Below are 12,109 nucleotides of genomic sequence, written 5' to 3' on the forward strand. Positions count from 1 at the left end.
AAGTTATAGTGTTGTGCTGTAATAAGAATTATTTTGCACAATACACTACATGCAATTTATTATGCATTTTATTGATATATTGGGGCTTTTTATAGTTTGTTTTTGTTTTGGAGAGTTTTTTAGACAAAGCGTGGAAGAGAAAACAAGATGGTAAATACCCTGTTCCTGTTTAATGTAAGAGTCCAATAGTGTTATGGTGTTTTATGTGGGTGGGGATTATAACACTGCACAGCACTTGAATATATAAAATTTGAACTCGTTATTGTCGTTGCATGTAAACGCAGCGAAAGTAGTAGTAGCAATCAAGTGAAGCTTTTCCAACATAAAACATGAAAAAACACAAGACACAGGGCATCAAATCAAATAAAAGTCAACATTTTTAATGTACAGAAAAAATCCAATATGCAATTTTATTATTGCAAGCAAAGAATCTTGCCCTAATCGAATGGTTTAATACATGACAGCTGGTGATCAATTGACTTGTGTACTGATATTGTGTCTACTGATAAGAGCTGGCTGTGGCATTCAAAAAAAAAAAAAAAAATCCTTCCTGAAAAGGCTCCTCCTCAGTTTCCTTCCTCAAAGATTACTACTAGAAGGAGAGACAGCTTGAAAGATTGCAACATCAAGGAGGCATGGAGGCATATAAGCTTTCTGCAGTGTTTCCTGCACAGAGCTTCTTATAGGGTTAGGCAGTATTTTCTATTGTTTTTACCATTCATAATCAAAGATAATAAGTAGTAGAACAGACTGTTATCCAGGGGTTTCCAGATGATAAACAGACAGACAGACCAGTTTGGATGCTGAGCCAAGATTTAATTAAATATAACAGAATATTAAAGAATTTGGTAAAGTTTTTTCAGTCAAACATATTCAAGTGCAAGGTACTAATGCTGCAAGGATTAAATGGTATTCCTCATTGTTTTACTACCAGCAATAACTCTAAAACATGGTCACTGTAAACCTCCATGGGCAAAATACATAAAGCAAGGTGACACAGTGCAGTTCACTACTATAATTTGGCCCAATGATAACAAACAGTAAGTGACTGTACTCTTGTGGCTGTGTAATTTTGCAGTTCTAAGGGGCATCAACACATGAAAGGAAGCATAAAACCTACCTACAAAATATTCATTCCCCTTCCTACAGAGCCCATGGCACTGACCCTAGCCCTGATACCGACCTCGCCCCTGCCTCTGCCCTAGGCTGGTACTGAGCCCCGGCCCCTGCCTCTGCCTCTGGTTCTGACTCTGAGCCCCCCCTTGCCCACTGCCCCGACCAGAACCACCACTAAAACCACCACTGGGACCAGGTCGTGAAGTGTCTGCAATACACTGGTGAGTCACTTGTCTACTGGTGGAGCAGCTGTTACACGTCATCACATTATCGTTTTTATCACAACGGAATATACTGGCAAGGCCAATTTCTGACCCCCCAATGTTTTTGGATTTCCCGAGTCGTTCAAGGGATCCCTTCAGGTTTTCCTCACTAATGGGATTAGAACCTTTGGGCTTGAATATTTTGGAAAACACAAAGGCATAATCATGCCAATTCTGAGTGACGTTAATCCTTGAAATGATTGTATCACGATGCCGTTCGTTTGTACATTTCTGATCACATGGGGAGAGGTAAGAGTAGAAGAGCAGAAGTTTACGTTCACATTTATTATGCAAGCTTTGGAAACTGTCCAGAACGCGCAGCTCTGCATGACGGTTGTTTATTTTGTCTGCTCCGGCGGCTACCACCCAGGTACCGGTGTACACTCAAGCATCTCAAGGTGGACGTCGGACCAAGGGTCAGCATCCAAGACTTGCTTCAGGGCAGTTTGAAGGTGCTGAGTATGGTTCAGTGCGATGTTTACAGTCAGACTGAACTGGCCACCTATTCTGTTCCTGTGAAAGGAAACAGTTACACCAAATATTACCAGTGATAATTTACCTTTAGGGAGCTATTCCACATACAAGAATATCTGAGACCACCTCCAGGGGGCGACATAAAGCACTGAAACTAGGCTAAATAGAGTAAAATGAATCAAATAAATGGTGGTCAATAGGAGTTTTCCATAAAATCAGCTCACTAAAGAAGAAGAAGATTCACATTGCTATGAGCTTAGATGAATGAAATCTGAAACAATATAGTAGGAAAGTGTTTTTTTTCCCCTCTGGATATGCAACTGGTCAGCATCACATAGCCTCAATGTTGGTGTAAATTTTCTGAAGTTGACATAATTTCACATCAGCTTATAATTCTGTCTTCAATATGAATAACAGGCCATTGAACAATGACAGTAACAGTCCAGTTACTGTTCAATATTTGGAACCAGCTGCACTGATCATTTTATAGCATTTAGTCCCATTGACTGCCATATACAGTATTCTACTCTCTTTATCAAATGCGCAGCACTGCCTCCCATAGCCAAAACACTGTACTGCACAAAGACACACCCTAGCCTAATCCTAGCCCTAACCATAGCCTTCAGTAGAATATAGAGCATGTTGACTCACCTTCCCAACAAGTCTGCTAAAATCGTCTGAAGCTGGTACTGGTCCACGACATCCACACCAGTCCCTGCAGACAGGAAGAAGGCCAGCGCCACAACCATCCAGCACACAGCAGCCATCTATACACAAGATGGCTAGTCCAGGTTAGTGCCTTTTTACAGAGTACTGGCATAAAGCAGCTAAAAAAAGGATCATAAAAATGTGCATGGCATTTGTTAAATCACAAGCATGTCAATCACCAGTAGACACCGCCCACAAGTTTTAAAGCTCCTCCCCACAGGTCACCAACCCCTTTTTCCCTCCACACCAGTGGAACAAAGGAGACCTCATGTGAGTTGCTCATGGACTTTTTCCCTTTTTTGATTATTCATGTGATGTATTATCTATGGTAAAGCAACATTGTTTCCTTGTTTAGTACCAAGTACCAATACTTAAGTTCGAAGAAGTGATCATATTCAGTTGGTGGATGCATTAATGACGCAAGTCAAATAATATCCTTTTTTTATTATTATTATTATTATCTGTTTGATATTCTAAATTGTAACACTTGTTTTTCTTTATTTGAATTCCTGTACAGAAAAAATCATCCACTATCCTTTGAGTGAAATAAACTACTGAAAACGGCATCAAGGATCCGTGTCTAAATGTACACACCACATATGATGTTCACTGAACCATCACCACCAGCAACTGTATAGCTTTTTCAGTATTTATGATTATATGAAACAAACAGCCATTTGGAGAGACAAGTGGAAAATGGCATATTTTTTGCACTCATCTTTCAGTAAAAGTTAAAATATCTGCAACACTGGTGTTACTATTATGCAAACAACAGGAAACAACACTACTACTGTGAGTTTCCTTACTGACGGAAGTCCCTATGGTCAAAAAGAGCCCGCTTCGTAACACAGAGAAGGCGAATTTATGAACTGGAAAGTGAACGTTATGTCAAAAAAAAAAAAAAAAAAAAAAAAAAAAAACACTGCGTATCTCTGCGCATTCTTAAGTGGTTGTAGCCTACGGAAATTCGGGACCTTTTCTAGTGGGTATACGGCGTATACCTACGTATCACGTAGACTACACCACTGCATTTTAGTAAGACAGTCAGTTTTCTCTTAAATTGTTTCTGGATTTTTTCCCTTGCAGAGCACCTGAGATTACCGTGTCAAACATTTCAAACACTGAGCCCCTGAGGCACTCACCCCGACCCCTTCTTTTCTGAAAATGTTTTTACACAAATTAAAAACAGTTACTTTTATGTGCAGATTTGATTTTTCAGCATTTCCGCTTTGTTGTGTGGCGTGATAATCTGCACCTGTAGTGAGTTTGCCCTCTCGTCTAGACAGTACAAAACCCTGTAGGGTTTAGTAGTAAACAGATTACAGAGAACTGGAGGTGATTTACCTGCTTTAGAGGAAAAAGATCAGGCCAGCAGCAGTTGGATGGCTCCTGTGTAAGGAGTGTAAGGAGGCAAAGTGCTGTTGGAGCGACTGGTGTCCCAACCCTCGGGAGTGGCAACTTGTCCTTTTACTTTCAGTTTCAAAAATGAGGAAGAACAGAGGAGCGAGGATAAAGTCAAGTTACAAAGTTAAGACTGCAGCAGGTCCAACAGAATCTAAAAAAAAAAAAAAAAAAAAAAAAAAAATCCTATAAAATTGCTTTTTGTTTGTTATATCCAAGTATGTTGTCTGACATGCCAATACAATAAATAACAGCATGGTTGAGACTGGAAGTAGAACGGAAAGTGAGGAAGACACAAACAGTGAGAGACATTTAAACCAGCCGAGGCTAAAATAAACTACGATGAGACTGAGCCTCCGTCAGTGGTCGAATGATAAATATATTATACATAGGTTAAAGAAAACATATACGTCTTGAGTTTGCTTTTAAATCAAAGAGTAAAAGACTCACAATGCAGTCCTCTACTCCCTAACCCTGGTCTTTATTATAGCCCTAACCACACTCTAACCACCTAACTACAGCAACAAAACTGTTAGGGGGAAAAAAAAAAAAAAAAAAAAAAAAAAAAAAAACACGGTGTGAGTGGTCATGTCGGGGCTTTTTTGCACCGTCACAGTGCAAAGTTTGTTACGATGTAGATCACAGCTATGATTGAACACTAATAGCCTAAAGCAGACTGATGCATTATATTAAAATTATAGTACTATAGCATCAGCGTAGTTTTATGCATAGCATAGTAAAGGGTCTCTCAAGAAGTTCATTAATATCAACAACAAAACCAACAAAGCCCCCCCACCTAGTGGATTTATCTGTTCTCACGGTTTTTCTTCCCATTTTGCACTTCTGCTTTGTGGTCAAGGCTGTATCCTCTCACATTCTTGGTATTGTGTTTCTGCATTAAAAACAAACAAACAAACAAAAAAAAAAAAACCTTCCATGCTGAATCTGCAACTTCAAATGAAAAGTAAACTTTGCTTTAATGTCTCACACTGTCTGAAACAACACACAGGCTCTCTGAAGTGCCTCGCATCAATGCTGTTTAATGATAATAATAATTGAAACTTGTCAGAAAAAGGACTGACACATTTCAAATGATAAATAAACCACAAGTCACACTGATAGGCCAATAGCTGGGTCTTCAAATTTTATTTATTCATTTTTTTTTTTTTGTTCTACCACAAGTGTATATTATTGACAGTGAGTCCAGTGTGGAAACAATAAGTGCATTAATTAAAGAAGAAAAAGCAAAAGTCTGTTGTGTCGGTGAGAACAGGCATTCACAGCAAATTGGGCAACGTGGGCAAAATGCCAGTCGTGCATTCAGGCCGTGGCAGGGTCACAGAAAAGCACAGCAGCCGTCCAGCAAGAAGTTGAACCACAATCAACTTTTGCTGCAACGCAAGGCGACTACAAGAAGAGGAACCTAGCTGAGGTCGTATTTCTGCAGAAACACATTACCGGGAATGTCAGAAGATACAGTACCCTTTATAGTTCTTATTATAATACAGGCAGTGCAACCACATAATGAAACTCATGTCTTTCTAATAATTCCAAGAAATTTATCTGGCACCATTTTCTGTCTTCATTTTCAGTCTGGCTTCATGTGAAGCCGTCAGCTGAAAGGTATCCTGTCAATCTGAAATACTTGACTTTTTTTTTTTACGTGAGATTTTCATTAGAAGTTAGACGGTGGATCTGTAACTGGTGAACACATTTACCCTTTCATCCATGGCAGTGATCCGTACACCGCTGGAGGTAGAGAAAGATCCAGCACTTTAACTTTCCAGCACGTTTCCAGATGATAAACAGACAGACAGACAGACAGACAGACCAGTTTGGATGCTGAGCCAAGCTTTAATCAAATATGACAGAAAATTAAAGAATTTGCTAAAGTTTTTTCAGTCAAACATATTCATAAATCAAGTGCAAGGTACAAATGCTGCAAGGATTAAATGGTATTCCTGATTGTTTTACTACCAGAAATAACTCCAAAACATGGTCACTGTAAACCTCCATGGGCAAAATACATAAAGCAAGGTGACACAGTGCAGTTCATTGCTATAATTTGGCCTAATGATAACAAACAGTAAGTGATTGTACCCTTGTGGCTGTGTAATTTTGCAGTTCTAAGGGGCATCAACACATGAAAGGAAGCATAAAACCTACCTAAAAAATACTCATTCCCCTGCCTACAGAGCCCATGGTACTGACCCTAGCCCTGATACCGACCTCGCCCCTGCGTCTGCCCTACACTGGGACTGAGCCCCTGCCCCTGCCTCTGCCTCTGCCCTACGCTGGGACTATGCCGCTGCCCCTGTCCCCATGTCTGCCCTTGGCTCGTACTGAGCCTCTGCCCCTGCCTCTGTCCCTGCCTCTGCCCTAGGCTGGTACTGAGCCCCTGCCTCTGATTCTGACTCTGAGCCCCCCCTTGCCCGCTGCCCCGACCAGGACCACCACTAAAACCACCACTGGGACCAGGTCGTGAAGTGTCTGCAATACACTGGCGAGTTACTTGTCCACGGGTGGAGCAGCTGTTACACGTCATCACATTATATTTTTTATCACAACGGAATATATTGGCAAGGCCAATTTCTGCCCCCCCAGTGTTTTTGGATTTCCCGAGTCGTTCAAGGGATCCCTTCAGGTTTTCCTCGCTAATGGGATTAGAACCTTTGGGCTTGAATATTTTGGAAAACACAAAGGCATAATCATGCCAATTCTGAATGATGTTAATCCTTGAAATGATTGTATCACGATGCCGTTCATTTGTACATTTCTGATCACATGGGGAGAGGTAAGAGTAAAAGAGCAGAAGTGTACGTTCAGGTTTATTGAACAAGCTTTGGAAACTGTCCAGAACGCGCAGCTCTGCATGACGCTTGTTTATTTTGTCTGCTCCGGCGGCTACTACCCAGGTACCGGTGTACACTTGACCACCTGAAACTGTACGTGACACGGTGGCCCCAGGGTCAGCATCAAAGACTTGCTTCAAAGCAGTTTGAAGGTCCTGAGTATTGCTCAGTGGGATGTTTACAGCCAGACTGAATTGGCCACCTATTCTGTACCTGTGAAAGGAAACAGATACACCAAATATTACCAGTGATAATTTACCTTTAGGGAGCTATTCCACATACAAGAATATCTGAGACCACCTCCAGGGGGCGACATAAAGCACTGAAACTAGGCTAAATAGAGTAAAATGAATAAAATAAATAGTGGTCAACAAGATTTTTCGATAAAATCAGCTCACTAAATGATTTTTTTTAAAAAAACTGTGTAATCACCAGAAAATTACTGGTTAAGAAGATTCACATTGCGATGAGCTTAGATGAATGAAATCTGAAACAATATAGTAGAAAAGTGTTTGTTTTTTTTCCCTCTGGATATGCAACTGGTCAGCATCACATAGCCTCAATGTTGGTGTAAATTTTCTGAAGTTGACATAATTTCACATCAGCTTATAATTCTGTCTTCAATATGAATATCGGGCCATGGAACAATGACAGTAACAGTACAGTTACTGTTCAATATTTGGAACCAGCTGCACTGATCATTTTATAGCATTTAGTCCCATTGACTGCCATATACAGTATTCTACTCTCTTTATCAAATGTGCAGCACTGCCTCCCATAGCCAAAACACTGTACTGCACAGACACACCCTAATTCTTTTGCCTCTGCGCAGCTATGTTTCCAACCTTGACTTTAAATCAGATAAAATGCAAAATCAGTCACAAATGCTCATGACTATGGCTTTTTGTCACAGCCTTGAGTAGAATATAGAGCATGTTGACTCACCTTCCCAAGATGTCTGCTACAATCGTCTGAAGCTGGTTCTGGTCCACGGCATCCACACCGGTCCCTGCAGACAGGAAGAAGGCCAGAGCCACAACCATCCAGCACACAGCAGCCATCTATACACAAGTCCAGGTTAGTGCCTTTTTACAAAGAGTACTGGCATAAAGCGGCTAAAAAATGGATCATAAAGATGTGCATGGCATGTATGTTTATATGGAACAAACAGCCATTTGGAGAGACAAGTGGAAAATGTCATATTTTTTGCACTCATCTTTCAGTAAAAGTTCAAATATCTGTAACACTGGTGTTACTTTTATGCAAACAACAGGAAACAACACTGTTACTGTGAGTTTCCTTTTGCAAAATCATGATGGAAAAAAATGTTTCAAAATTAAAGAGCACCATGCCCACTGTTGCCAACAGGATATGCAAAAAAACAGAATATTAAAATGAGTATGTTTTTACACAAATTGAAAACAGTTACATTTAAATGTGCAGATTTGATTTTTCAGCATTTCCATTTTGTTGTGTGTAGTGATAATCTGCACCTGTACTGAGTTTACCCTCTTGTCTAGACAGTACAAAATTCTAACCCTGTAGGTTTTAGTAGTAAACAGATTACAGAGAACTGGAGATGATTTACCTGCTTTAGAGGAAAAAGACCAGGCCAGCAGCAGTTGGATGGCTCCTGTGTAAGGAGTGTAAGGAGGCAAAGTGCTGTTGGAGCGACTGGTGTCTAATTTATAGAGAAGAGGGAGAGCTTGGCCCAACCCTCAGGAGTGACAACTTGTCCTTCTTTTAATTTCAAAAATGAGGAAGAACAGAGGAGCGAGGATAAAGCCAAGTTACAAAGTTAAGACTGCAGCAGGTCCAGCAGAATCTAAAAAATAAAAAAAATAAAAAAACATTTTTTTCCTATTAAATTGACCTTTGTTTGTTATATCCAATTATGTTGTATGACATGGCAATAAAATAAATAACAGCATGCGTGAGACTGGAAGTAGAACGGAAAGTGAGGAAGACAGAAACTGTGAGAGACATTTAAACCGGCGGGAGGCTAAAATAAACTACGATGAGACTGAGCCTCCATCAGTGGTCGAATGATAAATATATTATAGCCTACATAGGTTAAAGAAAATATATACGTATTGAGTTTTACTATAGCCCTAACCACACCCTAACCACCTAACTACAGCAACAAAACTGTTGGGAGAAAAAAAAAAAAAAAAACACGGTGTGAGTGGTCATGTCGGGGCTTTTTTGCACCGTCACAGTGCAAAGTTTGTTACGATGTAGATCACAGCTATGATTGAACACTAGTAAAGCAGACTGATGCATTATATTAAAATTATAGTACTATAGCATCAGCGTAGTTTTATGCATAGTATAGTAAAGTGTCTCTCAAGAAGTTCATTAATATCAACAACAAAACCAACAAAGCCCCCCCACCTAGTGGATTTATCTGTTCTCACGGTTTTTCTTCCCATTTTGCACTTCTGCATTGTGGTCAAGGCTGTATCCTCTCACATTCTTGGTATTGTGTTTCTGCATTACAAAAAAAAAAAAAAAAAAAAACCTCCATGATGAATCTGCAACTTCAAATGAAAGTAAACTTTGCTTTAATGTCTCACACTGTCTGAAACAACACACAGGCTCTCTGAAGTGCCTCGCATTAATGCTGTTTAATGATAACAATAACTGAAACTTGTCAGAAAAAGGACTGACACATTTCAAATGATAAAAACCACAAGTCACACTTATAGGCCAATAGCTGGGTCTTCAAATTTTATTTATTTATTTATTTTTTGTTCCACCACAAGTGTATATTATTGACAGGGAGTCCAGTGTGGAAACAATAAGTGCATTCCCTTACGAAACAAAAATATATTGCAGTATACTGGAAAATATCATGTCATCTATTAGATAATACATTTCCATATATGGGAACTAGTCTTTATATTTTACAATATATTGAAATATATGCATAGACCATACATGTCTATATATTGATACATATAAAAAATATATTGCAATCAAGACCAAAAACAGCACTATATTTTTACATGCAATAGTTTGTCTTTATATGTTCAAATATACTGCAATATATGCATATACCATATATGTATATATATCGCAACATAATATATAAAAAATATATATTGGGATTTTTCTTAACATTGCATATTTTCCAATAAACAACCATAACATATGCATGGACCACACATGGCATATATTGAGGGTCCGGGCAGCTTAGGACACCGGACACTATTGTATTCCCAGGTCTTCTTTCTTTCTTTCTTCTTCTTTCTTTCTTCTTCTTTCTTCCAAAGAAATCATATTTCCCATGGGTGAAAACTCACCAAACTTTGTTCAAAGGTCCAGTCCCATGCCAGATTACCTCAGCTGCAAACTCAAGCCAATAGTCCTGATGGTGGCGCTATAGCAAGCCTTTAAAGTTCAAAACTTTGAAAATTCATAACAAATCAACCATATGTGCTACAACTTCACAACTTTCATCAAACTGTAGCCTCAATATAGAAGAAAGTTTTGTACATTTAAACCTATTGAAAATTATGAAGTCCATCACTCTGCTTTTTTTTTTTTTTTTTTTCAAAAACTGTAAAACTTTTTAAACCTATCTCCTCCCACAATTTTTGCTCAAATGTCACCAAACTTGCTACAGAGCATCTTCAGACTGTCCTACACAAACGATGTTCACAGATTTTTGATTTATCAAAAATTATTATTATTAATTATTTGACAGCATTTTGAATTTGACAGCATTTTGAATTTTGCTCTCGTGAACAATTGAGTCAGTGTAAAAATGGCATTTTTAAACATCAATTTTTCACTTATGGAGCAAATCCCTCATTGTTCAAAACAAATTAACATCATCTCCCTGTTGTCTAGATCAGTGTTTCTCAAACGGGGGTACGCACACGCCTGGGGGTACTTAGAGATTTTTTAAAATTATAACACATGAGACTACGTTGCGTAGATCCGACCGAACAATCTGATTGATCAATCAGACGTTTAGAATGTGCTCAAATCAGCATGACAGCACAGCTAGCCGTGCACAAATAAAAAATACTGAATCAATCACTGAATCAATATTACTCCGCCTCTTACAGTTTTTTTCGATTGCTAAAACACGTTTTTCAAAACTGTACGTTTTTTTTTCAAAACTGCACACACAAAACTCCAAACATCACACACAAATTGCTAAACCCTGGCATCCCTTTGCAAAACAATGTCACAACTTGTACTGCGAGGACTGAACCCAATCGCACGACTCACAAGAGTTCAACTTAATTCTTTTAATGCCAAAGTAACAACTGAAGTATCAAACAAAGTAACAACTGAAATTTCACGATAACAAAGTAGTAACCAAAATCACTCTTGACGAGGAATTACTGAAAACAAAGGCAAGACCAAAGTATCAAAGAAACTTGAGAACAAAACTATGACCAAACAAAGTGCGCAGGGAACCATGGACAGGACGGTGCTCTGGCGGACGGCCAGGGCACTGGGAACCATGGACGAGGCGGTGCTCTGGCGGACGGCCAGGGCGCAGGGAACCATGGACGAGGCGGTGCTCTGGCGGACGGCCAGGGCGCAGGGAACCATGGACGAGGCGGTGCTCTGGCGGACGGCCAGGGCGCAGGGAACCATGGACGAGGCGGTGCTCTGGCGGGCGACCAGGGCGCAGGGAACCATGGACGGGACGACACTCTGGCGGACGGCCAGAGTGCTGGCGGTCAAGGCGGACCCACCCTGGATGGCTGCAGTGTGGGTGGGACCACACTGCAGAGCGACCATAACGTCCTGCAGTGCAGACTTGGGACCGCCAGGCAGCGGAAGCAGCAGGGTGAACTCTGGACCGCCGGACAGCGGCAACATGGACTCTGGACCGCAGGACAGCGGCAACGGCAACGTGGACTCGGGACCGCCGGGCAGCGGCGACGGCAACGTGGACTCGGGGCCGCCGGGCAGCGGCGACGGCGGCGTGGACTCGGGACCGCCGGGCAGCGGCGGCGTGGACTCTGGACCGCCGGGCAGCGGCGGCGTGGACTCTGGACCGCCGGGCAGCGGCGGCAGAAACGTGGACTCGGGACCGCCGGGCAGCGGCGGCGTGGACTCTGGACCGCCGGGCAGCGGCGGCGTGGACTCTGGACCACCGGGCAGCGGCGGCGTGGACTCTGGACCACCGGGCAGCGGCGGCGTGGACTCTGGACCGCCGGGCAGCGGCGGCAGAAACGTGGACTCGGGACCGCCGGGCAGCGGCAACGGCAACGTGGACTCGGGACCGCCGGGCAGCGGCAACGTGGACTCGGGACCGCCGGGCAGCGG

General features: G+C 41.4%; 2 long non-coding RNA genes across 3 annotated transcripts; both read right to left on the reverse strand.

Moving 5' to 3' along the window:
• Nucleotides 1-363: 363 nt before the first annotated feature.
• On the reverse strand, nucleotides 364-4,100 carry LOC115363818 (uncharacterized). The gene is made up of 3 exons (XR_003928612.1): nucleotides 3,906-4,100; nucleotides 2,505-2,620; nucleotides 364-1,892 (listed from the first exon to the last, which is right to left on the reverse strand). It is a non-coding gene; the product is annotated as an uncharacterized LOC115363818 (long non-coding RNA).
• A 2,765-nt stretch (nucleotides 4,101-6,865) lies between these two features.
• LOC115363825 (uncharacterized) lies at nucleotides 6,866-8,489 on the reverse strand. 2 transcript variants are annotated; one of them, XR_003928613.1, is made up of 3 exons: nucleotides 8,403-8,489; nucleotides 7,760-7,875; nucleotides 6,866-7,027 (listed from the first exon to the last, which is right to left on the reverse strand). It is a non-coding gene; the product is annotated as an uncharacterized LOC115363825 (long non-coding RNA). The 2 variants fall into 2 exon arrangements; XR_003928614.1 differs by having other exon boundaries at nucleotides 7,760-7,929.
• Nucleotides 8,490-12,109: the final 3,620 nt, after the last annotated feature.

Source organism: Myripristis murdjan, chromosome 1, assembly GCF_902150065.1.
Source record: "Myripristis murdjan chromosome 1, fMyrMur1.1, whole genome shotgun sequence".
In the NCBI taxonomy this organism is placed as follows: Eukaryota; Metazoa; Chordata; class Actinopteri; order Holocentriformes; family Holocentridae; genus Myripristis; species Myripristis murdjan.